Here is a 27,343-nt window from a genome sequence, read left to right on the forward strand (position 1 = left end):
CGGTTTGCTCAACTGCGGTCCCACTTGTAAGTGAAAATGCAACACAGCATGCATTCCCCCTTGAGCGGCGTGCCGGACCAACCGTGTGGGGGTGCGACGCGAACACGGCAGGCTTTTCCTTTTGAACTTATAACTTGTAAAATTTGGTTCTGCTCCATGGCGCGACCGATGGATAGAAATAACGATTTTCCCTAGAGTAATGAGAAGTTTGGTTCTGGCGCGGTTCATGCATGGAGTACGTAGGAAAATTATGAAGTTGATGCGAAAGGTAAGATAATTAGTAGTAATACCATATACTACTACATGGATTTGACGGAAATATAAAGATACATATGGATCCATCAACGACATCCTCACACCCTAGTGCACCGGGTCACCAACCGACGTGTGAGGAGCAGCGGCGTTGGCGGCAAGCTCAACGTGCTTCTGAACAATGCCGTCCAAGGTTGCCCTGCGGTCCAAGAAGGCCAGCGTCCTATCGTCCTCCTCTTGCATGTAGTAGTCCTTGTGGACGATTTGCGCGTAGACGTGGGTGATTATGTCGATGGTGTCTTGCTGCGCCAGGCGCTGCACGGCGAGCGCGACCTCAAGGTGGACATTCTCCGGCGCGACGGCAGGCAGTCATAGGGCCACCAGTGCGTCGAAGAGGTTGTCACCATAGAGGCCGTTGAGGGTGGCAGGCATCACAGAGCCTGGGCGCGTGGGCTGGAGGCATACGTAAAGGTCATCCGCGAGCTTCTTGACGACGGTGAACTTGTCAAAGAAGCCGACGAGGACCTCGTTGAACAAGGAGACGAAGTTGTCGTCCAAGCTGCCCCTCGCCCTGGCGGCCTCAAGCACTACCTGGAGACGTTCCTCGGTGCCGGGCTGCAGGCCGGCGTCGTGGACCATCTCGCACAGCCAGCTGATGCTCGCGCTCATCGCCTCCATGGGTCTTGCTTCTTGTCAACTGATCTTGCGATTGGAGTGATCACTCTTGCCCTTGGGTGCGTAGGTGCGTAGGATTTCGTAGATTGGACTGGCGGGAGCCTTTATATGAGAAGTGCAGACTGTGTTGAATTCACGTCCGTGTTGGCCATCTACTCCTCGCCCCTCTACTGCACCCGCCCTTGGCTGTATGACAGGTTGGCCAGCCACCCGTTGGGCCCACGTGTCATACACCCAAAGGCAGGTGCAGCAAGTCAATGAAGCTGCGCCCCCCTCCATGCCCGTGCATGCTTTCAATGACTTGAGACTACCAAACATCACATGCAGTGGTTAGTTCATTGCATGTAATCCTATTAAGTAGCAAAAAGACATTAAGTTATCTCACCGATAGGAATAAAACAATACACCATGTATTTATTTACAAAGGGAGTAGTACATTTTTTGTGACATGCATTACTAGATATTGCTAGTCAAATACTAAATCCAGATGGACGTGGTAGTACTACTAAATCCAGACGGTGGTGCTAGTACTAGTAGTAGTAGTAGTAGTAGTAGTAGTAGTAGTAGTAGTAGTAGTAGTAGTAGTAGTAGTAGTAGTACCAATGTAGTAGCACTGTACTACCCGTTGGTCAAATTATTACGTGATGCTCCTCACAGTGAAGTGACAAGACCCTACACCGGAGATGACACTTGAGTATAGGCGCCGTGTTCGGCATACCATAGTCAGCCTCACCGTCTGCAGTCACTATCATCATGGCTGTAGACCTAGCCTGCTTACAACTAGCCGTGTTCGACATAATTTCCCGTGCGTAGATGCCCGTGCATTGCACGGAACACTAAGATTGGGGGGTGGACGGCGCCGGCAGTGGCCATCGCGCCAGATTTTTCCATGGCCTTGTAGATGTGGTGGGGAGGAGATAAGGCTGATTGTGAGAGACAAGGAGTTGTTTGTAAATACTCCCTCCGTTCCAAAATAGATGACCCAACATTGTACTAACTTTGGACTAAAGTTAGTATAAAGTTGAGTCATCTATTTTGGAACGGAGGGGGAACAAGTGTGGGCATCTTTTTGCAAACCTGGAGAAGTTTGGTTTGTATGCGTCAGATCTAGATCCGACGGCTATTGGTGAAAGATGGCAGGCACAACATCATCACCAACTCAGGACCTGTTTGATTCGCAGGATTTTGAAAACACAGGAATAGGACACGGCAATATTACAAGTTTCAAACTGATATTACAAATGTCAGGAGTAATGCTGCACCTACGAAGAGGGAATTACTAGGAAGTTCACATAAGAACTTTCGTTACTTTATGTGGATGCAGCATTATCGTACAAACTAAAATTCACCGCCCTGAGAAGTGACTAATGGGCAAATAAGTTTTCGATTCTATGGCCACTTGATGTTTCAAAAACAAATTCAGCTTCTGTGGAGACTTTGTCATTTAGGCTTAGACGCTTGAGGTGATCAGCACGCCATTCATTGTTGCGCCAGAGAACGCCAAACCTCATTACCTTGAGCACACTTGCCTCCAGAACAAAGAACCTGGCCAATTTAATCTCAGATGTGCTGCCTCGGTAGTCGATCAAATCAATTTTTGTAAGATGGAGATCAAGGCATTCGATGAGATTGTTATAGTGCAGCAAATTTTTCACTTTTGGGTCTTTTTTTATCTGCAACGAAGAGAACATATTAGAGCAGCTGGCTGTATAAGATTGCCGTGTCATCAAGAGGTACCAATATCATTCGCTCATACGATAGGGTTGGCTGGCTAGTGATATTTTTTTCACTCTCTCTCTCTTTCTCTTTCCTCTCATTTACCTAGGAGTACGTGAAGAGCTTGGGCATTTGTTGCCTTCCACTATGTGGCCGATGCCATAATACACATCGATGTCAAATCAAAAGATTTTGGCACCACTCTCGCGATGTGAGAGAGTTGGCACCGCTGTGCACACAAACCCATATGTATAAACAAATCAATCAAACCAACTACACCAGCCTCTCACTCTCCCAAACAAGTGTTTTTTATTGCCTTGGTCCTCTCTCTCTCCCACGCAAGTGTTTTTTCATTGCGTGAGTTAATTTGCCACCGGAGCAAAGTAGGTGATCCAGATTGGGGCACCAGGTGAGCAATGGAGGGGCATCGATGCCAAATGCATCACAAGTCAATTTGGCACGTGTTTTGGCCTACATAATGGAGGGCCGTTATAGCCCACTTTTGTACTACCTCTTATTTAGTATAAAATTTTGACCATATATTTATGTAAGAAAATGCCAATGCATGTCACTAAAAATTACACCATTTGAAATTATGTTCAAATACGAATCCAACGATATAGTTCTTAGTGACATGCATTAACATTTTGTCAGTTAAATCTATGGTCAAATTTTGATACTACAAAATAGGAAGAGTAAACTAGGACGGAGGTAGTACTTGCTCTTAGGGTAACCGTAGAGTTACTGGAGTAGTCTAAGTTACTTTCCACTATGACTAGCCTAGGCTACTATATTAGTACAACAACAAAATGATGCAGGTGATCACGTGAGAAAAAATACTAAAAACATTTCTTTCGGTGCAGTGCGTAGATGCAGTTTTGAACACTACACTTGTCATCGTAATTTGGGAAAATTACGAATAATTTGAGCTACGTTGTGATTACCGTTTACTAATAGGAAAGAAGTTTCACCTCGATGAGTAGCTTCTCCGTGCATGGGAAGCATGTAAGGAATCCAACAACTTGATCTAGATTGGGGCCGATAGATTTTATTGCCAAGATCTTCACTGTGCGCATAGACTGGGTCAAGCTTGTGGGGATCATTTTCTGGAAGACGGTCGTAAATACATCAAGAAGAAATTTAAAAATGTGAATTTCAAGAAGACGGAGAAGAAGATGAGTGTTGTACCTGAACGATTACGGATCCAATAAAGAGTTCGGAGAATTTGGCAGACGAGTGCACCAACGCTGTCAATTTCGGCGCGTCAATGACCCTGATTTTTGTTGGACCTTCTAGATCTGATACAAGCAATCTCTCAAGGAAAGGCGCATTCTGAATGACCATAATGTGGAATAGCTGGAGTGATCTCTTCCCAATTGATGTCTTGTTGCGGGGCCAGCAAGACACATAAATCCATCGGAGATTCGTCGAGGCGATGTGGAGGCTAATGAACTCGTGGATCTGCTCAAGACGAAGGTACTCGAGCGCAGTACAGCTGCGGAGCAGGTGCTCCATAGCCTTCTTCGAGATGACAACGTCGAAGAGGTGGAGCTGCTTGAGTTGAGGGAGAAGAAGGGCGGGCGCGGCATTAATCTGGGGAAGATAGCAGGAGCTGAAGCTGGCGCGGCGTAGCGTTGGCGCGAGGCGGAGCGCGGACGGCGGCAGAGAGCGACATCGTCCAGCTTCAAAGCTGAGCTCCTCGAGCTGATCTAGGGCGGGGGATAAGAACCACTCGTCGAACTTGGGTTGGACCTTGCAGTTGGTACTGAACATGCGGATGTCAAGGCGTCTGGCTGGCCGAGGGTGCGATGAAAGGATCTTGGAGACTGCGGCCATGCGTTTGCAATCCCCGTCGCAGAGGCATCTGTCGACGGTGGGGTTGAGGGGGACACGGCGCCAGAGGGGGCGCCACCACCGGGAGAGTAGGGCGGTCCGCACGGAAGATTTGGTGGGGAGGAGGCCGATGATGACGAGCAGCATGTCATCGGGGAGGCTGCTGATGAAGTCCAGGCTCGCCGGATGCGGTTTTGGCTCGAGCCGCCTCCGCTTGGCTGCCTCGCCGTCTATCTCAACTGGCGGCGACGCCGGTGTACACGTGTGCTGGTGTGTGTAGTGTGCTGGGTGTGCGCGAGTGCGTCCTTCTGTGCATGCCGCCGCGCAGTGGTGAATTGTGCGCGAGTGCATCCTCCACACGAAAGAAGTGTGTCCTCAATGTGCCCTCAATTTACTAGCGTGCGGGGTGCTACCCCGAGTGGTTTCAACTTTGTTTACTTCACCACGTGTCAGATGGGCCTCTAGTTTACTTATTTTCACCCACTGGCACATGGGCCAGCACACGAAGATACAGAACACGAGCTGACAAGGCAGCATGTGGACTGGTTGACTGGTCAACTAAACAATATACGGAGCTATACGCTAACACAGTGAGCGTATAATCCGTCAGTATAGAGTGTTCGTGTGAGAGGGGAGGCCCGTGAGAGATAGCAGAGAGAGAGAGAAAGAGCTACTCCTTCCGTTCGATAATGTAGTTCCAACATTTTTTTAAAAGTCAAACTTTTGAAACTTTGACCAAGTTTATAAAGAAATTACTTATATCTACAACACCAAAGATAAATGATAGTATGAAGTAAGTACATGTTGTGATGAATCTAATGATCTTTCCAGATGTAAATGTTTTTCTCCACATATACCTCGTCAAACTTTTCAAAACATCCATATGCTTATGGACGTGAGAGAGTCCCTAACTAGAGAGAGAGAGTGAAATAGAAAGAGTGAGTGAAAAAAGTGTGTGTGCGTGTGTGAAAGAGCCATGGACAACACTTGATAAAAGTCGAGAAAAAACGTGTGTGTCTTATGCAAACATATCACACATGCATCTTCGACAACGAAAGCAAGGTGAGGAGATAGTGTGTGGTTGTTTGCAACCGAGAGAGCAAGACCCCTAGCACGTGGCCAAGAGGGGTCTGACAAACAAGGGAGAGAGGTCGAGAGAGACATACGGAGAAAATGCAGACATGGGGAGGAGAGAGTATATGTTTTTCATAGAGAGATCCCCTGGAGATCATGATGGGACTACATGGGTGGGAGATCGAGTGACAAGGTGTGTGCGCGATAGAAGATACCCCGAGAGATATCGAGATAGACGTATGGATGGAAGGAGGCAATACGTGTGTTCCTGATGGCTAGTGAGAGATAATCATACTTAGAGGGGGGAGTGCTTGCGCCTATGATGGAGTGAGGGATTATGGTACTTATTAGGGGGGTGCGTGTCACATAGAGAGAGAACAAGGGCGGAGAGTGTTGGATGGGTCTATATGTATAGCGCGAGCGAGACATGTGTATGTGTGAACAAGGGAGATATAAAGTTTGAGAGAGATTGAGGAGCCCCGATAAGGCTGAGTGGTGCGTCAGATAGCTGACAGGGGGAAAGAGATATTCATCCGCTCGATAATGCAGTGCATGTAATTTTTTTAGAAGTCAAACTTTGGAAACTTTGATCAGGTTTACACAAATGTTATTTATATCTTCAATACCAAAGATACATCATACGAAACCACATCTCATGGTGAATCTAATGGTATATGTTTGCCGTTCCAGATGTAATTGTTTTTCTCCACGTACATGGTCAAACTTTGTGATGTTTGACTTTTCAATAAATCAATATGCTATGGACCGAGGAGAGTGCCTAAGTCGAGAGGGATCAAGTGCGTGTGAAGGAGAATGAGTAAGTGTGCAAAAATAGTATGTGTGTGAACGAGAAAGTGACAACAAACGATAAATTAGAGAGAGAGTGTGTTTTTTCGTTTCTTAGGCGAACATATCACGCATGCATCTCCGAGATAGAAAAGCGAGGCGAGGAGATACACGAAGATAGCTAGTGTGTGATTGTTTGCAACGGAGAGAGACACCCCTATAGCACATGTCCAATAGAGGTCTGGCCAACAAGGAACAAAGGTCGAGAGGGACACATGGAGAACATGGACGCATGGGGAGGGCGAGAGGGTGTGTTTGTGATAGAGAGACCCCCTCGAGATCGTGAGGGGACTATATGGGTGGGAGATCGAGGGAGGTGCGTGCGCGATAGAAAGATGCCCTGAGAGAAATCGAGATAGACCATGCACATGTTTGTGATGGAGACTAAGATTAGCTAGTCATATACATATAGGGGGGACTGCGTGTGCCTACAGTTGAGTGAGAGACCATCATACTTGGCTAGCTAGGCATGAGATTGTGTGTGTGTGTGCGTGTGATATGGAGAGAGAATGAGGGAGAGAGATAGAGTTTTAGATGGGCCTATCGAGTGCGAGTGAGATATGCAAGTGTATGTGTGACCCAGGTAGATGGAGAGTTTGAGAGAGGGGGGGAAGCTCTGAGACGACAGAGTGGTGCGTGAGAGAGTTACGGGCAACGAGCCAAGGAATTTGTGTGCATGCGATGAGTGCACCCAAGATATCTAGCTTGGACTAGAGAATCATACATAGTGTGCGAGAGAGACCTATAGATGGAGTATATATGCATGCGAACTAGAAAGACCCCCCCCCCCGCACACACACAAAGAGAGAGAGATGGAGAGAAAGAGAGAGGACCAACAAGGTTTGTGTGTTGGATGCGTGCGACAGAATTGAAGATTGTCGGCGAGGGAGAGAGAGAGAGAGAGAGAGAGAGAGAGAGAGAGAGCAGGAGTCCGGGAGTGGGGGAGGTCTCGTTTTATGCATCAAAGACTGATATAAACCATGTTTCGATATAAACTTGCATTCAAATATTTTAATTGGAGAACATGTTGTCTGCAATCCACACATGAACGGATATATGCGTATATCAAACAAGTTCATTAATTTGACTTTCAACATGTTCATGGAGTACTATAATACTGTACAACATGCTATTCGATTGAGGTGTTCAATTTTGGATTTAGTTCACTATTTTGACCTGGTGAACGAGCTATTTCATTGAATCGAGATATTTCATTTTGGATTTGATTCCCGTTTTTGAGTGGGTCAACTATTTTCATATAGTAAATCGCTAGCAACGAGCATGTAAAAACACATTACTCGCGAGCATCATCTCTCCATCTAAAAAAGAAGTGGCAAGCTAATATTTCTAAATTAGATTCGAATCGACTTGGTAAGGTAGACGTGGATGCTTGTTCTCCCAAATTTTGAACGAACCGTTAAACATCCTCTGCTCGGTGGAATTCGCCCGAGCAAATAAATGGGAGACGCGAAATTACCGTCCTATGTGGGAGACGCATTAATTGGCCCGTTGTGCATCGAGGGTAGGTTCGTAACTTCATCCAAGCGCGCCTTCTCCTCGGCCGAAATGACATGTGCCGAATAATTCATAAACCATGGTCGGCAAAACACGCTCTCCTCACCCGAAATAGCTCGCGCCCACTATTTCAAAACACGCTCTCCTCGCCCAAAATCGCTCGCGCCCACTATATTTCAAACCACGCCCTCCTCGCCCGAAATCGCTCCCGCCCACTATTTGGGGAGAAGCAAAGTTACTCTACTATCCCTGACCCTCAGTACACATACCCAAGCCGAGAAGCCTAAATGCAGGGGTAGAACTGTAACTCCCCCTCACATTTCAGACAAATGCGTCCGTAAAACATGGTTCCACTCCCCTCCCAATTCCCCCCCCAATCATACCTCGTGGGCGCCAAATCACCTTCTCCCCGGAAGCTCCCTTCTCCCAAGCCGCGAAACCTCAGCCCCTCCTCCATGGTGCCCCCACCGCACCAATTTCACAGCCGCCCTCCTCCCTAATCCCGGAGACGTTGTCCATTTGCCGTCGTGCACTGGGCCATGTGCCTCTTACTCCGTGCTGCTGGAGCTGCCTCGACGACGGCCGCATGAACCGTACCGGAGCCGATTCGCCCCCACCGTTGTTCACGGCGCCGGAGCGGCTCCAACTTCGGATCCGTCCGGAGTCCCGGCGCTGCTTCCCCGTAGCCGTCGACCGTCGCGACATTGTTGTTTCCCTGCCGCCGGTGGCCACCGCAACCGCGCCGGCCTCACCGACTCGGCAGCTGGACATGCCTACTTCACCATGCTGCCAGATAGGTCGCACCCTCATCTCAAATCACTTTATTTAGGCGTCAGTTGTCTGAATTTTTATTCTAGGCCAATCGATTCCCAATGGGAAGCAGCACCCCTCGAGGCGGCGGAGCTCCTAAGCTGCCGATTGGCTGGTGTCTAACGTAAGGGTGCGGGGCCGCAAGTTCGTCGTGGAAGCAGCGCTTAGATGGCTATCTTACAGTTGCGTGGGTTCAAGGAACTGCGGCCGCCGGATCTGGATGACGGGGAGTCTTTGTGGATTGGCCCGGAGGCGGCGCAACCACGGCAGTGCGGTGGGGCGGGGAGCGGGGTTTTGGCCGGGGCCACGGACGGCGGAGGCAAGCTGCTCTGCCGTTGGTCGCTGGCTCTTCGGGGAAGATTCCTAACAGTGTCAGCCGGGAGGCACAAGACGGCCATCTAGCCATCCGACGTAGATCGGACAGTACCAAAATAAAATAAAATCGTGTGACCCAAATTTAGTCTCAGTCAACAGACATGTGACCACTCTCGTACCTTGCTGTTGATCTCTTAGTGTATTTCTTCAGATCGAAGAGATGTGTCGTTCTTAACATTATGCGTTATCTGCATATTCAGCCACACCGTCTTCCGACTCACCGCAGCTGCTCCAACAAGGGAAGCATACACCAGAAGGGAGCTATAGTCCCCACTCAACAGTTCCCTGCATCGAATGCGCGTGCCCGACATGGACAGCTGATACGTCTCCAACGTATCTATAATTTATGAAGTATTCATGCTATTATATTATCTGTTTTGGATGTTTATGGGCTTTACTATGCACTTTTATATTATTCTTGGGACTAACCTATTAACCCAGAGCCCAGTGCCAGTTCCTGTTTTTTCCCTTGTTTCAGTATTTCGAAGAAAAGGAATATCAAACGGAGTCCAAACGGAATGAAACCTTCGCAGAAGTTATTTTTGGAAAGAAAGCAATCCAGGAGACTTGGAGTGCATGTCAGGGGATCAACGAGGAAGGCACGAGGCAGGGGGGCGCGCCCACCCCCCTGGGCGCGCCCTCCACCCTCGTGGGCCCCTCGTGGCTCCCCTGACGTATTTCTTCCTCCTATATATACCAATATACCCTGAAACCATCAGGGAACAGAATAGATCGGGAGTTCCACCGCCGCAAGCCTCTGAAGGCACCAAAAACCAATCGGGACCCTATTCTGGCACACTGCCGGAGGGGGGAACCCTCACCGATGGCCATCTTCATCATCCCGGCGCTCTCCATGACGAGGAGGGAGTAGTTCACCCTCGGGGCTGAGGGTATGTACCAGTAGCTATGTGTTTGATCTCTCTCTTGTGTTCTTGATTTGGCACGATCTTGATGTATCGCGAGCTGTGCTATTATAGTTGGATCTTATGATGTTTCTCCCCCTCTACTCTCTTGTAATGGATTGAGTTTTCCCTTTGAAGTTATCTTATCGGATTGAGTCTTTAATGATTTGAGAACACTTGATGTATGTCTTGCGTGGGATAACCGTGGTGACAATGGGTTATTCTATTGATTCATTTGATTTATGTTTTGGTGATGAACTTGCGGGTTCTGCCCATGAACCTATGCATAGGGGTTGGCACACGTTTTCGTCTTGACTCTCCGGTAGAAACTTTGGGGCACTCTTTGAGGTTCTATGTGTTGGTTGAATAGATGAATCTGAGATTGTGTGATGCATATCGTATAATCATACCCACAGATACTTGAGGAGACATTGGAGTATCTAGGTGACATTGGGGTTTTGGTTGATGTGTGTCTTAAGGTGTTATTTTACTACGAAATCTAGGGCTGTTTGTGACACTTATAGGAATAACCCAATGGATTGATCGGAAAGAATAACTTTGAGGTGGTTTCGTACCCTACCATAATCTCTGAGTTTGTTCTCCGCTATTAGTGACTTTGGAGTGACTCTTTGTTGCATGTTGAGGGATAGTTATATGATCCAATTATGTTATTATTGTTGAGAGAACTTGCACTAGTGAAAGTATGAACCCTAGACCTTGTTTCCTAGCATTGCAATACCGTTTACGCTCACATTTATCATTAGTTACCTTGCTGTTTTTATAATTTTAGATTACAAAAACCTATATCTACCATCCATATTGCACTTGCATCACCATCTCTTCGCCGAACTAGTGCACCTATACAATTTACCATTGTATTGGGTGTGTTGGGGACACAAGAGACTCTTTGTTATTTGGTTGCAGGGTTGTTTGAGAGAGACCATCTTCATCCTATGCCTCCCACAGAGTGATAAACCTTAGGTCATCCACTTCAGGGAAATTTGCTACTGTCCTTCAAACCTCTGCACTTGCAGGCCTAACAACGTCTAGAAGAAGAAGGTTGCGTAGTAGACATCAAGCAGTTTCTGGCGCCGTTGCCGGGGAGGTGAGTGCTTGAAGGTATATCTTTAGATCTTGCGATCAAATCTTATAGTTTATTGTTTTATCACTAGTTTATTTTATAAAAGAAAACTACAAAAAAATGGAATTGAGTTTGTCTCACACGCTTCATCTTTTTAATATCTTTCGTGAGTATGATGGAAAGGAAAATTGTGCCAAAGTACTAGAAGAAGAATTACATAGAATGCTTGGCATAAAATATGTGAATGATGAGCATGATTGCAATGTTGTTAGTATGAATTCTTTGAATACCCATGATGCTAATGATATGCAAAGCCACAAGCTTGGGGAAGCTATGTTTGATGAAGATGATATTTTTTGTCCCCAAGCTTTGATGAGCAAATTTACTATGATGAAAGCATGCCTCCTATCTTTGATGATTATTGTGATGAAACTTATGCTATAAAAAGTAGTGATGATTATATTTATAAAACTTTTCATGATTATGATTACCCTTTTTCTGAACATTACTCCTTTAATGTGGAAAAAAATTATAGTCTTCAAGTCTCTTATGATACTCCAACTATTCCGAATGAGAAGAATTTTGCTTATGTGGAGAGTAATAAAATTTCTATGCTTGTAGATCGTGAAAAGAATGCTTTAGGTGCTGGTTATATTGTTGAATTCATTCATGATGCTACTGAAAAATCATTATGAGATAGGAACATATGCTTGTAGGAATTGCAATAATATCAAGTTTCCTCTCTATGTGCTTAAAGTTTTAAAGTTATGCTTGTTTTGCCTTCCTATGCTAGTTGATTATTGTTCCCGTAAGTTGTTTGATCACAAAATCCCTATGCATAGGAAGTGGGTTAGACTTAAATGTGCTAGTCATATTCTTCACGATGCTCTCTTTATGTTTCAATTCTTATCTTTTTGTGAGCATCATTGAAATCATCATGCCTAGCTAGGGGCGTTAAACGATAGCGCTTGTTGGGAGGCAACCCAACTTTATTTTTGTTTTTTGTTTTTTGGTCCTGTTTAGTAATAAATAAATCATCTAGCCTCTGTTTAGATGTGGTTTTATGTTTTAATTAGTGTTTGTGCCAGGTAAGACCTATAGGATCTTCTTGGATGATAGTTATTTGATTTTGCTGAAAATTCCAGAAACTTTCTGTTCACGAGAACAATTGTTAAAAATCACCAGAACGTGATAAAATACTGATTCAAATTGCAGTAGATCAATAAACAAATTATCTAGGTCGTCCTATTTTGGTAGATTTGTCTGAGTTCCAGAAGTTTACGTTAGTTACAGATTACTACAGACTGTTCTGTTTTTGACAGATTCTGTTTTTCGTGTGTTGTTTGCTTATTTGGATGAATCTATGGCTAATAAAATAGTTTATAAACCATAGGGAAGTTTTAATACAGTAGGTTTAACACCAATATAAATAAATAATGAGTTCATTACAGTACCTTGAAGTGGTGTTTTGTTTTCTTTCGCTAACGGAGCTTACGAGTTTTCTGTTAAGTTTTGTGTTGTGAAGTTTTCATGTTTTGGGTAAAGATTCGATGGACTATGGAATAAGGAGTGGCAAGAGCCTAAGCTTTGGGATGCCCAAGGCACCCCAAGGTAATATTCAAGGATAACCAAGAGCCTAAGCATGGGGATGCCCCGGAAGGCATCCCCTCTTTCGTCTTCGTTCATCGGTAACTTTACTTGGAGCTATATTTTTATTCACCACATGATATGTGTTGTGCTTGGAGCGTCATTTTATTTTGTTAGTACTTGCTTTCTGTTATTTAGAATAATGTTTTGCATCTTTATTTTCAATAAAAATGTCAAGGATAGCTTTTACCATGCTTATTTTGCAAGTATACATGTTGCTGTTTCAAAACAGAAAGTTTACCGCTGTTGCAAAAATTACCTAGAAAAGTCAGAATGTGATAAAATGTTGAAACCTTTTGCATAATAAGATCTGATAAATTTACTACAGTGTGAATTTTCTTTCATAATTTTTGGAGTTAGGTAAGTATGATGAATCTTGCATTCTTTACAGACTGTACTGTTTTGGCAGATTGCTGTTATGTTTGCATTGTTTGCATATGTTTGCTTGTTTAATGATTCTATTTGAGGATAGGAGTATTAAATATGAAGAGGAATTTAGTATGAAATGTTGAATAATAAGTTTAGTGATTTGTTACAGTAGAAAGTAATAAGGTTTTTGCATTGGTTTATACTAACTTATCTCACGAGTTCTTGTTGAGTTTGGTGTGGATGAAGTTTTTGAGATTTAGGGAAACCGTGATATGAGAGGAATTAAGGAGACACAAAAGCTCAAGCTTGGGGATGCCCAAGGCACCCCAAGATAATATTTCAAGAAGTCTCAAGCATCTAAGCTTGGGGATGCCCCGGTAGGCGTCCCACCTTTCTTCTTCAACAATTATCGGTTAGTATCGGTTGAGCCTAAGTTTTTGCTTCTTCACATGATGAGTGCTATCCTTGAAATGTCGTTTTATTTTGTTTTGCTTGCTGTTTGAATAATATCCCAAGATCTGAAATTCTTAAATGAGAGAGAGTCTTCACATAGCTACATAATTATTTAACTACTCATTGATCTTCACTTATATCTTTTTGGAGTAGTTTGTCATTTACTCATGTGCTTCACTTATATCCTATGAGTAAATGGTTGAATGATTTGAATGTCATAAATCTAAAATTATATATGTTTCATATGCCTTTCCCATGGGGAGTAATGCCTTCACATATAAGAAGTAGATGTGGTAAATTTATTGAAGGTTAGCAAACGTTGTATTGGTCACTTGAACAATTCATGAAAGAATATTGAAGGAAGAGAGATTTCACATATAAATATACTATCTTGGACATCTTCTATTATTGTGAGCCCCATTAATTATTTTTGAAACCTGATCAAATTAGTTGAAGTTGGACAAGGAAGACAACATAATGAGTTATGCTTGGGTATATTTGTATAGAAGTTATATTGTTATGGATCCTCTAACATGTGGTGCTTGCTATTTAGAATCCTTTGCTAGCCAAAATATCTGTACTAAGCGGGAATACTGCTTGTGCATCCAAATTCCTTGAACCAAGTTTCTTCCATGAGTGTCCACCATATCTACCTATATGCGGTATTTACCTGCCGTTCCAAGTAAATTTGCACGTGCCAAACTCTAAGCCTTCAAATAATAATCTGTTTTGTATGCCTGAATCGCTCATGTAGAGACTAGGGGTTGTGAGTATCTTCCATGCTAGGTGGGTTATTCTCACGATGAGTGGACTCCGCTCATCATTCATGAGAAAATGGCTGGTAACTGGGATGCCCAGTCCTATGATCAAAAGATCAGAAACAAATTCGCAAATAATTTAAACAAAACTCCCCCAGGAATGTTGATAGTTGGACGGCACCCGTTGTTTCGGACAAGCCATGGAGTGTGAATGTTGGTGGAGGGGGAGTAAAATTTTTACCTTTCTGCGTGGGAACCGCCTATGATGTATCTAGTATGGAAGATATAGGGAACTCTTGGTCGTTATGTTGACAATGAAAGCATACCTCTCAAAATTATTTTCATCTCTGTTTTTGCTTCGAGCTCTGGCACCTCTACAAATCTCTGCTTCCCTCTGCGAAGGGCCTATCCTTTACTTTTATGCAAGAGTCTGTAGTATTCCTTCTCATTCCAACCTACTCTTTAGTTGGCAAGCATCATGTGATGGAAAGATCTGAGCATATATGGCCATTCAAATATATTTGATCATGAATTATTATTGTTGACAATTATCTATATGATAAATAAGTTGGGAGGTGAAACATTAAGCCCCTATCTTTCTCTGTGTTCGATGGATGCTATTTGTTCTAAAAATATGCTTTGAGTGGTAGCAATCATGGAAGACTATATGATAGTTGAGTATGTGGGATTTGCTAAATCAAAGCTCTGACATAGACTCTTCCTGAAAATAAGATGAATTGTAATTGTTTGATGACTAATAACACGGTTTGTTAGTTTTCAAGAAAGGTTATGATCTATAATTTAACATGTAAATAGTTTGTTACTTGATCATGCAAAGTTCTATGAGTTGAGCTACTGTTATGACATATAATGATGCTAGAAAAGGTGATTGAAATTATCATTGATCAAACTTATGCACCTGCTAGCATTCACACTTCATAAATTCTTTCTTTTATCATTTACCTACTCGAGGACGAGCAGGAATTAAGCTTGGGGATGCTGATACGTCTCCAACGTATCTATAATTTATGAAGTATTCATGCTATTATATTATCTGTTTTGGATGTTTATGGGCTTTACTATGCACTTTTATATTATTTTTGGGACTAACCTATTAACCCAGAGCCCAGTTCCTGTTTTTCCCTTGTTTCAGTGTTTCGAAGAAAAGGAATATCAAATGGAGTCAAAACGGAATGAAACCTTCTGGAGAAGTTATTTTTGGAAGGAAAGCTACCCGATAGACTTGGAGTGCACGTCAGGGAATCAACGAGGAAGGCACGAGGCAGGGGGCGTGCCCACCCCCCTGGGCATGCCCTCCACCTCGTGGGCCCCTCGTGGCTCCCCTGACGTATTTCTTCGTCCTATATATACCAATATACCCTAAAACCATCAGGGAACAGAATAGATCGGGAGTTCCGCCGCCGCAAGCCTCTGTAGCCACCAAAAACCAATCAGGACCCTGTTCCGGCACCCTGCCACAGGGGGGGACCCTCACCGGTGGCCATCTTCATCATCCCGGCGCTCTCCATGACGAGGAGGGAGTAGTTCACCCTCGGGGCTGAGGGTATGTACCAGTAGCTATGTGTTTGATCTCTCTCTCGTGTTCTTGATTTGGCACGATCTTGATGTATCGCGAGCTTTGCTATTATAGTTGGATCTTATGATGTTTCTCCCCCTCTACTCTCTTGTAATGGATTGAGTTTTCCCTTTGAAGTTATCTTATCGGATTGAGTCTTTAATGATTTGAGAACACTTGATGTACGTCTAGCGTGGGATAACCATGGTGAAAATGGGTTATTCTATTGATTCACTTGATGTATGTTTTGGTGATCAACTTGCGGGTTCCGCCCATGAACCTATACATAGGGGTTGGCACACGTTTTCGTCTTGACTCTCCGGTAGAAACTTTGGGGCACTCTTTGAGGTTCTATGTGTTGGTTGAATAGATGAATCTGAGATTGTGTGATGCATATCGTATAATCATACCCACTGATACTTGAGGTGACATTGGAGTATCTAGGTGACATTAGGGTTTTGGTTGATGTGTGTCTTAAGGTGTTATTTTACTACGAACTCTAGGCCCGTTTGTGACACTTATAGGAATAGCCCAATGGATTGATCAGAAAGAATAACTTTGAGGTGGTTTCGTACCCTACCATAATCTCTTCGTTTGTTCTCCGCTATTAGTGACTTTCGAGTGACTCTTTGTTGCATGTTGAGGGATAGTTATATGATCCAATTATGTTATTATTGTTGAGAGAACTTGCACTAGTGAAAGTATGAACCCTAGGCCTTGTTTCCTAGCATTGCAATACCGTTTACGCTCAATTTTATCATTAGTTACCTTGCTGTTTTTATAATTTCAGATTACAAAAACCTATATCTACCATCCATATTGCACTTGCATCACCATCTCTTCGCCGAACTAGTGCACCTATACAATTTACCATTGTATTGGGTGTGTTGGGGACACAAGAGACTCTTTGTTATTTGGTTGCAGGGTTGTTTGAGAGAGACCATCTTCATCCTATGCCTCCCACGGATTGATAAACCTTAGGTCATCCACTTGAGGGAAATTTGCTACTGTCCTACAAACCTCTGCACTTGTAGGCCTAACAACGTCTACAAGAAGAAGGTTGCGTAGTAGACATCAACAGCCACAACAACTACATGGCCATCGACAAGTCAGCACATGATGCTCACTCCTATGGGTGGCGGCCAGATAGGTTGTACCCTCATCTTACTTGTGTGCAACATTTATGGCTTTATTATTCATCTAAGCATGGAAAATAGATTATCACATTTCACTGTATATTCATCTAAGTAGACGTTGTTAGGCCTCCAAGTGCAGAGGTTTGTAGGACAGTATCAAATTTCCCTCAAGTGGATGACCTAAGGTTTATCAATCCGTGGGAGGTGTAGGATGAAGATGGTCTCTCTCAAACAACCCTGCAACCAAATAACATCGAGTCTCTTGTGTCCCCAACACACCCAATACAATGGTATATTGTATAGGTGCACTAGTTCGGCGAAGAGATGGTGATTCAAGCGCAATATGGATAGTAAATATAGGTTTTCATAATCCGAAAATATTAAAACGGCAAGGTAACTAGTAACAAAAGTGAGAAAAAACGGTATTGCAATGCTTCGAAACAAGGCATGGGGTTCATACTTTCACTAGTGCAAGTTCTCTCGACAATGATAACATAATTATATCATATAACAATCCCTCAACGTGCAACAAAGAGTCACTCCAAAGTCACTAATAGTGGAGAACAAACGAAGAGATTATTGTAGGGTACGAAACCACCTCAAAGTTATTCTTTCTGATCGATCTATTGGGCTATTCCTATAAGTGTCACAAACAACCCTAGAGTTCGTACTAAAATAACACCTTAAGACACACATCAACCAAAACCCTAATGTCACCTAGATACTCCAATGTCACCACAAGTATCTGTGGGTTTGATTATACGACATGCATCACACAATCTCAGATTCATCTATTCAAACCAACACGAAGAACTTCAAAGAGTGCCCCAAAGTTTCTACGAGAGAGTCAAGACAAAAATGTGTGCCAACCCTATGCATAAGTTCACATGGTCACAGAACCCGCAAGTTGATCACCAAAACATACATCAAGTAGATCATGTGAATATCCCATTGTCACCATAGATAAACACATGAAAGACATGTTGGGGAATGCAGTATTTAATTTTTTTTCCTACAATCATGCAAGATTTATCTAGGAGATGCATAGCAACGAGCGGGGAGAGTGTGTCCACGTACTCTCATAGACCGAAAGCGGAAGCGTTAAGTAACGCGGTTGATGTAGTCGAACGTCTTCGCGATCCAACCGATCAAGTACCAAACGCACGGCACCTCCGTGATCTGCACACGTTCAGCTCGGTGACGTCCCTCGAACTTCTAGATCCAGCTGAGGTCGAGGGAGAGTTTCGTCAGCACGACGGCGTGTTGACGGTGATGATTAAGTTACCGACGCAGGGCTTCGCCTAAGCTCTACAATGATGTGACCGAGGTGGAAATATGTGGAGGGGGGCACCGCACACGGCTAAACAATCAACTTGTGTGTCTATGGGGTGCTCCCCTCCCCCGTATATAAAGGAGGGGAGGAGGGGGCCGGCCGGCCTCATGGTGCGCCCCCAAGGTGGGATTCCTACTCCTACTAGGAGTAGGTTTCCCCCTTTCCTAGTCCAACTAGGACGGGGAAGGAAGGGGAAGAAGGGAGGAAGGAAAGGGGGCCGGGCCCCCTTCCCAATTAGGATTGGGCTTGGGGGGCGCGCCCCACCTCTTGGCCGCCTCCTCTGTCTTCCACTAAAGCCCATGTAGGCCCATTAAGCCCCCGGGGGGTTCCGGTAATCCCCCGGTACTCCGGTAAATGCCTGAACTCATCCGAAACCATTCCGGTGTCCAAACGTAACCTTCCAATATATCAATCTTCATGTATCGACCATTTAGAGACTCCTCGTCATGTCCGTGATCACATCAGGGACTCTGAACTACCTTCGGTTCATCAAAAAACACATAAACTCATAATACCGATCATCATCGAACGTTAAGCGTGCGGACCCTACGGGTTCGAGAACCATGTAGACATGACCGATACTCATCTCCGGTCATTAACCAATAGCGGAATCTGGATGCTCATATTGGTTCCTACATATTCTACGAAGATCTTTATCGGTCAAACGCATAACAACACACGTTGTTCCCTTTGTCATCGGTATGTTACTTGCCCGAGATTCGATCGTCGGTATCATCATATCTAGTTCAATCTCATTACCGACAAGTCCCTTTACTCGTTTACCGAGAGGGCCCAGAGATACCTCTCCGAAAATTGGAGTGACAAATCCTAATATCGATCTATGCCAACTCAACAAACACCATCGGAGACACCTGTAGAGCATCTTTATAATCACCCAGTTATGTTGTGACGTTTGATAGCACACTAGGTGTTCCTCCGGTATTCGGGAGTTGCATAATCTCATAGTCGTAGGAACATGTATAAGTTAAGAAAAAAGCAATAGCAACAAACCAAACGATCATAGTGCTAAGCTAACGGATGGGTCAAGTCAATCACATCATTCTCTAATGATGTGATCCCGTTCATCAAATGACAGCTCATGTCTATGGTTAGGAAACTAAACCATCTTTGATTAACAAGCTAGTCAAGTAGAGGCATACTAGTGACACTCTGTTTGTCTATGTATTCACACATGTACTAAGTTTCCGGTTAATACAATTCTAGCATGAATAATGAACATTTACCATGATATAAGGAAATATAAATAACAACTTTATTATTGCCTCTAGGGCATATTTCCTTCAGTGTCCCACTTGCACTAGAGTCAATAATCTAGTTCACATCGCCATGTGATTTAACACCAATAGTTCACATTACCATGTGATCAGTTCACATCGCCATGTGACTAATACCCAAAGGGTTTTACTAGAGTCAGTAATCTAGTTCACATCGCTACGTGATTAACACCCAAAGAGTACTAAGGTGTGATCATGTTTTGCTTGTGAGAGAAGCTTAGTCAATGGGTCTGTCACATACAGAGCCGTATGTATTTTGCAAATTTTCTATGTCTACAATGCTCTGCATGGAGCTACTCTAGCTAATTGCTCCCACTTTCAATATGTATCTAGATCGAGACTTAGAGTCATCCAGATCGGTGTCAAAGCTTGCATCGATGTAACTCTTTATGACAAACTCTTTGTCACCTCCATAACCGAGAAACATTTCCTTATTCCACTGAGGATAATTTGATCCCTGTCCAGTGATCCACTCCTGGATCACTATTGTACCCTCTTGCCAAAATCATGGTGAGGTACACAATAGGTCTGGTACACAGCATAGCATACTTTATAGAACCTATGACTAAGGCATAGGGAATGACTTATCATTCTCTTTCTATTTCCTGCCATGGTCGGGTTTTGAGTCTTTACTCAACTTCACACCTTGCAAAACAGGCAAGAACTCCTTCTTTGACTGTTCCATTTTGAACTACTTCAAAATCTTGTCAAGGTATGTATTCATTGAAAAAACTTATCAAGCGCCTTATTCTATCTCTATAGATCTTGATGCTCAATATGTAAGCAGCTGCACCAAGGTCTTTCTTTGAAAAACTCCTTTCAAACACTCCTTTATGCTTTCCAGAAAATTGTACATCATTTCCGATCAACAATATGTCATTCACATATACTTATCAGAAAGGCTGTAGTGCTCCCACTCACTTTCTTGTAAATACAGGCTTCACCACAAGTCTGTATAAAACTATATTCTTTGATCAACTTATCAAAGCGTATATTCCAACTCCGAGATGCTTGCACCAGTCCACAGATGGATCGCTGGAGTTTGCACATTTGGTTAGCACCTTTAGGATTGGCGAAACCTTCTTGTTGCATCATATACAACTCTTCTTTAAGAAATCCATTAAGGAATGCAGTTTTGACATCCATTTTCCACATTTCATAAAATGTGGCAATTGCTAACATGATTCAGACAAACTTAAGCATCGCTACGAGTGAGAAAATCTTATCGTAGTCAATACCTTGAACTTGTTGAAAACTTTTTGCGACAATTCGAGCTTTGTAGATAGTAACACTACTATCAGCGTCCGTCTTCCTCTTGAAGATCCATTTATACTCAATGGCTCGCCGATCATCGGGCAAGTCAATCAAAGTCCATACTTTGTTCTCATACATGGATCCCATCTCAGATTTCATGGCCTTAAGCCATTTCGCGGAATCTGGGCTCATCATCGCTTCCTCATAGTTCGTAGGTTCGTCATGGGCTAGTAACATGACCTCTAGAGAGCATTACCGTACCACTCTGGTGCGGACCACACTCTGGTTGACCTACGAGGTTCGGTAGTAACTTGATCTGAAGCTTCATGATCATCATCATTTGCTTCCTCACTAATTGGTGTAGGAATCACTGGAACTGATTTCTGTGATGAACTACTTTCCAATTTGGGAGAAGGTACAATTACCTTATCAAGTTCTACATTCCTCCCACTCACTTCTTTCGAGAGAAACTTCTTCTCTAGAAAGGATCCATTCTTAGCAACGAATATCTTGCCTTCGGATCTATGATAGAAGGTGTACCCAACAGTCTCGTTTGGGTATCCTACGAAGACACATTTCTTCGATTTGGGTTCGAGCTTATCAGTTTGAAGTTTTTTCACATAAGCATCGCAGCCCCAAACTTTAAGAAACGACAATTTGGGTTTCTTGCCAAACCACAGTTCATATGGTGTCGTCTCAACGGATTTAGATGGTGCCCTATTTAACGTGAATGTAGCTGTCTCTAATGCATAACCCCAAAACGATAGTGATAAATCGGTAAGAGACATCATAGATCACACCATATCTAATAAAGTATGGTTATGACGTTCGGACACACCATTATGCTGTGGTGTTCCAGGTGGCGTGAGTTGTGAAACTATTCCACATTGTTTCAAATAAAGACCAAACTCGTAACTCAAATATTCGTCTCCGCGATCAGATCGTAGAAACTTTATTTTCTTGTTACGATGATTTTCCACTTCACTCTAAAATTCTTTGAACTTTTCAAATGTTTTAGACTTATGTTTCATCAAGTAGTCTCAACACTCATATCTGCTCAAATCATTTGTGAAGGTCAGAAAATAACGATACCCGCCGCGAGCCTCAACACTCATCAGATCGCATACATCAGTATGTATTATTTCCAATAAGTCAGTTGCTCGCTCCATTGTTCCGGAGAATGGAGTCTTAGTCATCTTGCCCATGAGGCATGGTTCGCAAGCATCAAGTGATTCCCAAAGCCCATCAGCATGGAGTTTCTTCATGCGCTTTTACACCAATATGACCTAAACGGTAGTGCCACAAATATGTTGCACTATCATTATCAACTTTGCATCTTTTGGCATCAATATTATGAATATGTGTATTACTACGATTGAGATTCAATAAACCATTTATATTGAGTGTATGACCATAGAAGGTTTTATTCATGGAAATAGAACAACAATTATTCTATGATTTAAATGAATAATCGTATTGCAATAAACATGATCCAATCATATTCATGCTCAACGCAAACACCAAATAACATTTATTTTAGGTTCAACACTAATCCCGAAGGTAAAGAGAGTGTGTGATGGTGATATTATCAACCTTGGAATCACTTCCCACACACATTGTCACCTTGCCCTCAACTAGTCTTTGTTCATTTTGCAACTCCTGTTTCGAGTTACTAATCATAGCAACTGAACCAGTATCAAATACCCGGGGGCTACTATGAACACTAGTAAAGTACACATCAATAACATGTATATCATATATACTTTTATTCACTTTGCCATCCTTCTTATCCGCCAAGTATTTGGGGCAGTTCCGCTTCAAGTGACCATTTCCTTTGCAGTAGAAGCATTCAGTTTTAGGCTTGGGTCTAGCTTTGAGCTTCTTCATGGGAGGGTGGCAACTTGCTTGCATTCTTCTTGAAGTTCCCTTTCTTTCCCTTGCCCTTTTACTTGAAACTAGTGGTCTTGTCAACCATCAACATTTGATGCTTTTCTTGATTTCTACCTTCGTCGATTTCAACATCACGAAGAGCTCGGTAATCGTGTTCGTCATCCCTTGCATATTATAGTTCATCACGAAGTTCCAGTAACTTGGTGATAGTGACTAGAGAACTCTGTCAATCACTATTTTATTTGGAAGATTAACTCCCACTTGATTCAAGCGATTGTAGCACTCAGACAATCTAAGCACATGCTCACTGGTTGAGCTATTCTCCTCCATCTTGTAGGCAAAGTACTTGTCAGACGTCTCATACCTCTCGACTCGGGCATGAGTCTGCAATACCAATTTCAGCTCCTGGAACATCTTATATGCTTCGTGGCGTTCAAAATGTTTTTGAAGTCCCGGTTCTAGGCCGTAAAGCATGGTGCACTAAACTATCAAGTAGTCATCATACCAAGCATTGCCAAACGTTCATAACGTCTGCATCTGCTCCTGCAATAGGTCCCTCACCTAGCGGTGCATCAAGGACATAATTCTTCTGTGCAGCAATGAGGATAATCCTTAGATCACGTACCTAGTCCGCATCATTGCTACTATCATCTTTCAACATAGTTTTTCTCTAGGAACATATCAAAAATAAACGGGGAGCTACATCATGAGATATTGATCTACAACATAGTTATGCAAATACTATCAGGACTAAGTTCATGATAAATTAAAGTTCAATTAATAATATTACTTAAGAACTCACACTTACATAGACATCCCTCTAGTCATCTAAATGATCACGTGATCCATATCAACTAAACCATGTCCGATCATCACGTGAGATGGAGAAGTTTTCAATGGTGAACATCACTATGTTGATCATATCTACTATATAATTCACGCTCGACCTTTCGGTCTCAGTGTTCCGAGGCCATATCTGCATATGCTAGGCTCGTCAAGTTTAACCCGAGTATTCTGCGTGTGCAAAACTGGCTTGCACCCGTTGTATGTGAACATAGAGCTTATCACACCCGATCATCACGTGGTGTCTCGGCACGACGAACTGTTGCAACGGTGCATACTCAGGGAGAACACTTATACCTTGAAATTTAGTGAGAGATCATCTTATAATGCTACCGCCGTACTAAGCAAAATAAGATGCATAAAAGGATAAACATCACATGCAATCAAATAAGTGATATGATGTGGCCATCATCATCTTGTGCCTTTGATCTCCATCTCCAAAGCACCGTCATGATCACCATCGTCACTGGCTTGACACCTTGATCTCCATCGAAGCATCGTTGTCGTCTTGCCAACTATTGCTACTACAACTATCACTACCGCTTAGTGATAAAGTAAAGCAATTACATGGCGATTGCATTTCATACAATAAAGCGACAACCATATGGCTCCTGCTAGTTGCCAATAACTGTTACAAAACATGATCATCTCATACAACAAATTATATATCATCACGTCTTGACCATATCACATCACAGCAAGCCCTGCAAGAACAAGTTAGACATCCTCTACTTTGTTGTTGCAAGTTTTACATGGCTGCTACGGGCTTCTAGCAGGAACCGTTCTTACCTATGCATCAAATCCACAACGATTTTCATCAAGTGTGCTGTTTTAACCTTCAATAAGGACCGGGCGTAGTCACACTCGATTCAACTAAAGTTGGAGAAACAGACACCCACTAGCCACCTGTGTGCGAAGCATGGCAGTAGAACCAGTCTCATGAACGCGGTCATGTAATGTCGGTCTGGGCCGCTTCATCCAACAATACCGCCGAATCAAAGTATGACATGCTGGTAAGCAGTATGACTATTATCGCCCACAACTCTTTGTGTTCTACTCGTGCATATAACATCTACACATAGACCAGGCTCAGATGCCACTGTTGGGGAACGCAGTATTTCAAAAAAATTCCTACGATCACGCAAGATCTATCTAGGAGATGCATAGCAATGAGCGGGGAGAGTGTGTCCACGCACCCTCGTAGACCGAAAGCGGAAGCGTTAAGTAACGCGGTTGATGTAGTCGAACGTCTTCGCGATCCAACCGATCAAGTACCGAACGCACGACACCTCCGCGATCTGCACACGTTCAGCTCAGTGACATCCCTCGAACTTCTAGATCTAGCTGAGGTCGAGGGAGAGTTTCGTCAGCACAACGGCGTGTTGACGGTGATGATTAAGTTACCGAAGCGGGTCTTCGCCTAAGCTCTACAACGATGTGACCGAGGTGGGAATATGTGGAGGGAGGCACCGCACATGGCTAAACAATCAACTTGTGTGTCTATGGGGTGCTCCCCTCCCCCATATATAAAGGAGGGGAGGAGGGGGCCGGCCGACCTCATGGTGCGCCCCCAAGGGGGGATTCCTACTCCTACTAGGAGTAGGTTTCCCCCCTTTCCTAGTCCAACTAGGAGCGGGAAGGAAGGGGAAGAAGGGAGGAAGTAAAGGGGGGCCGGCCCCCTTCCCAATTCAGATTGGGTTTGGGGGGGCATGCCCCACCTCTTGGCCGCCTCCTCTCTCTTCCACTAAAGCCCATGTAGGCCCATTAAGCCCCCGGGGGGTTCCGGTAACCCCCCGACACTCCGGTAAATGCCCGAACGAATCCTAAACCATTCCGGTGTCCAAACATTACCTTCCAATATATCAATCTTCATGTCTCAACCATTTCGAGACTCCTCGTCATGTCCGTGATCACATCCGGGACTCCGAACTATCTTCGGTTCATCGAAAACGTATAAACTCATAATACCGATCGTCATCGAAGGTTAAGCGTGCGGACCCTACGGGTTCGAGAACTATGTAGACATGACCGAGACTCATCTCTGGTCAATAACCAATAGCGGAACCTGGATGCTCATATTGGTTCCTACATATTCTACGAAGATCTTTATCGGTCAAACCGCATAACAACACACGTTGTTCCCTTTGTCATCGGTATGTTACTTGCCCGAGATTCGATCGTCGGTATCATCATACCTAGTTCAATCTCGTTACCGACAAGTCTCTTTACTCGTTCCGTAATGCATCATCCTGTAACTAACTCCTTTGTGACATTGCTTGTAAGGCTTATAATGATGTGAATTACCGAGAGGGCCCAAAGATACCTCTCCAAAAATTGGAGTGACAAATCCTAATATCGATCTATGCCAACTCAACAAACACCATCGGAGACACCTGTAGAACATCTTTATAATCACCCAGTTATGTTGTGACGTTTGATAGCACACTAAGTGTTCCTCCGGTATTCGGGAGTTGCATAATCTCATAGTCATAGGAAAATGTATATGTTAAGAAAAAAGCAATAGCAACAAACCAAACGATCATAGTGCTAAGCTAACGGATGGGTCAAGTCAATCACATCATTCTCTAATGATGTGATCCCGTTCATCAAATGACAACTCATGTCTATGGTTAGGAAACTAAACCATCTTTGATTAACAAGCTAGTCAAGTAGAGGCATACTAGTGACACTCTGTTTGTCTATGTATTCACACATGTACTAAGTTTCCGGTTAATACAATTCTAGCATGAATAATGAACATTTATCATGATATAAGGAAATATAAATAACAACTTTATTATTGCCTCTAGGGCATATTTCCTTCAAGACATACATCAAGTGTTCTCAAATCCTTAAATACTCAATCTGATAAGATAACTTCAAAGGGAAAACTCAATCCATTACAAGAAGGTAGAGGGGGAGAAACATCATAAGATCCAACTATAATAGCAAAGCTCGCGGTGCATCAAGATCGTGCCAAATCAAGAACACGAGAGAGAGAGAGGGAGAGAGAGAGAGAGAGAGAGATCGATCAAACACATAGCTACTGGTACATACCCTCAGCCCCGAGGGTGAACTACTCCCTCCTAGTCATGGAGATCACCGGGATGATGAAGATGGCCACCGATGATGATTTCCCCCTCCGGCAGGGTGCCACAATGGGATCCCGATTGGTTTATGGTGGCTACAGAGGCTTGCGGCGGCGGAACTCCCGATCTAGGTTTATTTCTCGGGGTTTCTGTATTTATAGGAATTTTTGGCGTCGGTTTCTAGTCAGGGGGTTCACGAGTCAACGACAAGGTCGGAGGACGCGACCGGAGGGGTAGGGCGCATCCTCCAACCTTGTGGTTGGCTCGGGAATCTTCTGTCCAAACTCTTTTGCTTCGGGGGCTTCTTTTGGTCCATACAAAATCGTCAGAAATTTTCAGCTCAATTGGACTTCGTTTGATATTCCTTTGCTGTAAAACTCAAAAACACGGAAAAAACTGAAACTGGCACTGGGCTCTAGGTTAATAGGTTAGTCCCAAAAATAATATAAAATAGCATATAAATGCATATAAAACATACAAGATAGATAATATAATAGCATGGAACAATAAAAAACTATAGATATGTTGGAGACGTATCGAGCATCCCCAAGCTTAATTTTTGCTCGTCCTCGAGTAGGTAAATGATAAAAACAGAATTTTTGATGTGGAATGCTACCTAAC

The sequence above is a fragment of the Triticum aestivum genome, chromosome 6D (genome assembly GCF_018294505.1).
Source record: "Triticum aestivum cultivar Chinese Spring chromosome 6D, IWGSC CS RefSeq v2.1, whole genome shotgun sequence".
In the NCBI taxonomy this organism is placed as follows: domain Eukaryota; kingdom Viridiplantae; phylum Streptophyta; class Magnoliopsida; order Poales; family Poaceae; genus Triticum; species Triticum aestivum.